Source organism: Mya arenaria, chromosome 1, assembly GCF_026914265.1.
Source record: "Mya arenaria isolate MELC-2E11 chromosome 1, ASM2691426v1".
Lineage (NCBI taxonomy): Eukaryota > Metazoa > Mollusca > Bivalvia > Myida > Myidae > Mya > Mya arenaria.
The window spans coordinates 14142307-14148306 of NC_069122.1; positions in this window are offsets into that span (position 1 = coordinate 14142307).

The window sequence follows — 6000 nt, forward strand, 5'->3', positions numbered from 1 at the left end:
CAGTAGGATGCAATAGAAATAATGAGCTACACTGTATAACACATACAAAAAACTGTCTGATAATTTACAAATTTTGGATTTAGATGACACAAGTTGGATAAATATCCAACAGAGCAGCCAGCGATAGCTACAAACATATTTTATATATATAAAATGAACCTTTTTAAACGCATACAATTTAAGTATTCTCCAATATGGGAATATATTTATCTCAAATTTACGGCAACACTCAGTAGTATAATCATAGCACTGTTCATCTGGATAGTAGAATCTTTTTGACGACCTTCGTTCTGATAAAGTTGCGAGCTCCAAAGACACCAAAGACCATTTGTCTTATTGTGTTGGCCCGCTCTGATCTGAGTATTCTCGTTTCGCTAATTCCACGCTGATGGGTCATCTACGTTGTCAGGATTGATTTCCGCATGGCAACCGAGTGGTCTGCAAGGAACAATTTGTGCTCACATACTTTGCCATATTTATTGCACCGCTGACGTTGGTAGTCGTAACGTTAGAACGTGTAATACTTTCTATTTGGCCACATGTTTCCAAATCTGTCTGCACGTTAGGGAATGCAAAGCTGGTAACGATCGGAATAATTTGCTTTGCAGTTGTTTACACTATCCATATCGCGTATGGGGTTGAACTGTACACTATGACACAAATAAACGTCACAGGTCAAATCAAGAATAACTTTACGTCAGCCAAAGATGTGTTCTTTGAAAATCCGACAAATGGCTCTATAAAACAAGCTTTAAAGTGACACTCTTATTCAAAATCAATACATACACATGTATAACAAATATACATTTTGAGTGATAGATCTTAAACTACTTACTAATTGATGCATCTATGGAAAATATTTTTACTGATAACAAGATTGTAGCCTTGTATTTAACAGCTGAAAACGCAAAATTATTAAATGATTGGTGAGTGTTAAAAGATTTACTGCGATCTTCTATCATTTCATAAGGTAGAAGTACCGTGTTCTGCACCTTCCCTTTAAATTAAACTCGGTATCCATCATAAAACCCACTGTTTTCAACATTTGTTAATCCGTTTTGGTATGTTAAAACAATTTTATTAATTGTGGTAAATCTTATTTGGGTGAAAGAGTGCATCTTTTATCAGTCGAGCCATGTACACCGTTAGCGACAGCAGTGACAACAATGCCACTGAAGGGTAAAGGGAAACCGAACGCGCCTTTCCCATTTGTGTTTACTGCAAAGTTCAGGTATGAACAATGATCCTGTTTCTGTATACATATTTTCCAAAATATCAATATAGTAACAACATCTGTAATTCCACTTGTCATCGGGCTGATTGAAGTCTCGTCATGATTCGGGCATTAGGGAAGACTCTGGTGAATGATCAGATCGAGGACAGGCAGCGTAAAAGATCTACCAAGAACGTCCAGACTGGATCAACACGCTGCTCAGGTATTTGGAATTTTCGATAGATCCAAAGTAGAGTTGTTCGTACCTATGAGTGGTAGGTCACGTTTCAAAGCGTTTTCTGTTTTAAAAAGATTTATAAATACGATTGCCAGTGTGAAATAAACAAGGGAGGCAAAACAACGTCTCCGGCAATTCTTCGTGGTTTAAGTAGTTCATTTTAAATAGACATATAACACACCTGGCTATTCATTTATTTCACAATATTTATCCAATTTAAAACGTCAAATTCAATTTGAACTTTTCTTAATTTACGCGGTAATATTGTCATTTCAGTTGTATTTTTACATTCGACTTATAGTAACAAGGGGTTTTACTTTTAGACCATATCAACTGCCGGTGCATCGTAGAATGTATTCGATCTTGCCATTGTTTCATTATGTTAACTATTTTAAAAGCTAAATTAAACGTTTCCAATTTATTCAGGTCATTGACTGCATAGAAAAGTCAATGAAAGGCTTTTTAGTCAATAATCCAAAGCTCTTTTCCTCGGTTGTTGTCCTACAAGCCATTCAATCAGGGCATACAGTTCACATTGCTGATTAGTCTTCAAAATTTAATTCGTACAGATAGATAATTGGAATACGTCTTCTATGAAAACCTGTTTGTCGATGGACAATCTATACGTATGAAAGAGTCAGTTTTATCGGTAATATAAACAGCTTTTTATGACAAGAAGTGCCTGGCATAGCCTTCGGTGTCAGTGGTAACATCGGCATCGTAATGCGGATCTTCAACCTTACTAGAGACACGCTCACGAAATGAAGTTTGAGTTGGCGAAACAATCTCTTACAATCTTCGAAAATTACCTTACCTGCGTAGCTTTATGAAAATAACAAATCTTTTCCAGCTCCTTCCTCCGCATGGAAATCACTGCAGCTTGTCAGAGTTACAAAAGCGAGACATAGTATATATAAGATTTCAAGCTTCATACTCAATCCTGTCGTGATTATTTTGTTTTGTGCACATAATAATTGTCTTCTTTTAATGAATATTTTTCAGTGTTAGTCCTTTGATTGTGATCAATGTTGTATATTTTGAATTTGAAGACTTAACAGTTTAGGTTGAAATCGATGCTATAGACAACGCGAACATGCATATTAAAGATGCACTCTTGCTCCCAGATAAGATTTACCACAGTTAATAATTAAAAAATTTTAGTGTTCCATAAAGGATGAACAAATGTCGAAAACAAGTGTTCTTATGAAGGGTACTGAGTTTTATTTGAAAGAAATGAGCATAAAACACAGTATTTCTACCTTATGAGACAATAGTAGAGCACAGTAAATCATAACTTCATAAGGCATTCACAAATCATAATATTTTAGCACTTTCTGCTATTAAATACACATTTACAATATTGTTATCAGTAATCAATATTTTCCTATATTTAATATTGAGTAAGTAGTTAAAGGTTTATCTGTCAAAATTGATGTTTGTTATGCTTGTGTATTTATTGATTTTGAATAAGAGTATCATTTTAAACAAGGCCCATAATTCGTGCAGTAGAATTGTTCATTAATGCCATCTTACTGCAAACAACTGACATGCTTTGTCATTCGCTTTTCGCCGCTTTTATTTTCATTTATAAGAAAGCGAGACGCAAAGAGAAATATAGTTTTATTGGCATTCAAAATAGGAGTTAAAATATTTTGTTCATATCACTGGATACGAAAACATACACGAAAGTGTACATGTAACTTTAACATTAAACATTATCTTATCCTTCACACAGATAACTGCGATGTTAATCTTCTTCAACTTGGTCTTTTTCGTTTGCACCCCGCCAGTTGACTATGGTATATTCTTGATTGGTCGGCCATAGTGGGTGGAAGGGCCAATGTCGGCCCTGGAGTGTTCCCTAAACGCCACAAGTCGACTGATTCACCCCAATGTAAAATATAATCTTTCACTGTAAATCCACAATAATAAACATTGCATTATTAAATGGATCCACACAAGTTAAACATGAATTATTTTAGCCATAACCTTTCTCATAAATACACTTAAGTGTTTCATGAAACTCAAAATTCAGATCAATCTGTCAACAAATCATCGCCATTTTTTTAGCTATCTAGCAGATGCCCGTTATCTTTCCGCTCAATATGCTTCGCGATGGGACCTGTCATTCTTGGCTAGGAAAACAACGAGTGGGATATGGACGCGTAGAGTCGCCAATTCAAAATCGTCAAAGACTCTGAAGCGGCTGTTTATATTGACTAGCCCTGGAGAAGATCCTTAAGGCATTTTGTAACCCTCTATTTTATTCTTCATTGGTGAATTCCGTGCTCTATTTCTGAGTGAAAGAAATATCCGGCAAATGCAGTATGACGTCATTTGCAAGGAATGCAACAAAAACAACAACAACAACAACAAAACATCACGAACAAGACGCAAGCTTCTCATAAAGTTCACGATTAAGTCTGTTTCCAATAATCTCATGTTTTGTGCAAAATAAATAATATACTGTATTTCTGATCATGTTAGCATTTGCCTTTGATCTGTTCATACACTTTTCAAACCCTCCAAGTGTAATAAATTTACTTCAGCTTTATAGTCTTGTCATTAACATATGCAGGGTTATCCATTGATGTATAATAAAATATGAAGTACAAAATCATAATTTGTTATGTCTTCCAACATAATACGTATGCTACCTGTTTATGTAATGCTTTGTGTATGATTTTTTGTCAGTCCATATATCTTGAATGATGTATGATGTATTAATGATGGATAACACACACATTGCCCTGACTACTTTTCTTAAGCAAACTGGTCCGATTGTAATGATATTTCACAATTGCTTTTGATATAAAGCCCAATAAAATTATGTATTCTACATGCTGATTCGACAATAATTGGTAGATTTATTGTTTTTATTTATTATTCAAATATAAACAGTTTAAGAAATAAATTTTACAGTATCCAGGAAATTTTATTGGAAAATACAGTTGATTTATTGTTTATTCTAGAAACTAAACTTGATGACTCTTTTCCTAATTCTCAATTCGCAGTGGACAACTACCATATGTGGCGAGTTAACAGGACATCGAAGGGAGGAGGCATCATAGCCTACCTGCGTTCAGTAATTGCCGGTGAAAGAAAACCAGGACTTGAGTTCAAAGACATAGAATCTGTATGTGTTGAGGTAAAATTAAACAATTCTAAATGGATCATCTATGGTACTTATAAACCACCATCTTTGAACAAGGACATTTTTCAAGAAAACTGTGATTTAACTCTAGTCTTTAAACAAATATGACAACTTGTTAATCATTGGAGACCTAATTATTAACATGCTTATTGATGACAAATGTGTACCTCTTAGAAATTGCTGTGATATTTTTGACCTTGAAAATATTGTTAAAGATCCTACTTGCTACCCTGTTAACAGTAGCCCTACATTATTAGATGTTATTTTAACCACAAGCAAGAACCTACTCGGCGACATTGTTAATTTTGATTGTGGACTTAGTGATTGTCATAATTTTATTGGTGTACAGTTCAAACAGGAAATAGATAAGATGAAGAATAGGTTCTGCACTTATAGAAGTTTTAAACATTTTAATATTGAAAATTTTAACCAGGATTTATCCAAAAATCTTTTAACAGTAGATATGTGCCAGACAGATGTAAACAAAATGTATAATGAATTTAGCAAAACTTTTACTGAAACTGCAAACAAACATGCCCCATTAAAAAAGAAAAAGATTCTCCAAAGACCAGCCTAATTCATGAATAAAGCTTTAAAAAATGCCATTTATAAAAAAAGAATGCTTTTTAATAAATTCAACATGAACAAATCAACCAAAAACTGGGAAAATTTCAGGAAACAAAGAAATTTAGTAACTAGCTTGAGTAGAAAATCTTTAAATAAATATTTCATTGACAGATGTGTGGGGGGTTGCAAATCAGCTGACTTTTGGCCTACTGTCAAATCTTTTCTTACTAATAAGGGGAACATCAAGCACAAAGATACCATCTTACTTGAAAACACAGAACCAGTAACAGACCAACAAGAAGTATGCAATGTTTTCAATGATTTCTTTGTCAACGTAGCCAAAAATATTGGAAATAATTCTCTTGATGTAAATGAAAACCATACAAGTATTGTATCAATTAAGCAAAACAACCGAACTTCATTTTAAACCTGTAGAGTCTAGCTTTATTGCTAAACAAATTGACAAATTATGTATCAAAAAAGCAACAGACGCTGATGGTATCTCATCTAAACTGGTAAAATTAGCTAAACCTGTCATCGCCAATCACATTACTTCTATCGTAAACAAGTCATTTTCAACATCAACTTTTCCTGATAGTTTAAAAATGGCACAAGTTACTCCTTTACATAAAAAGAACAATAATCTCGCGAAGGGGAACTACCGTCCAGTCAGTATTCTTCCAGTAATGTCAAAAATATTTGAACGCGCCATGAACACGCAATTAGTTGAATTCTTTGAACAACATTTTAATATATTCTTGTCTGCTTTTAGACCAAATTTCGGATGCCAAACAACACTTTTAAAAATCATTGAAGACTGGAAACAGG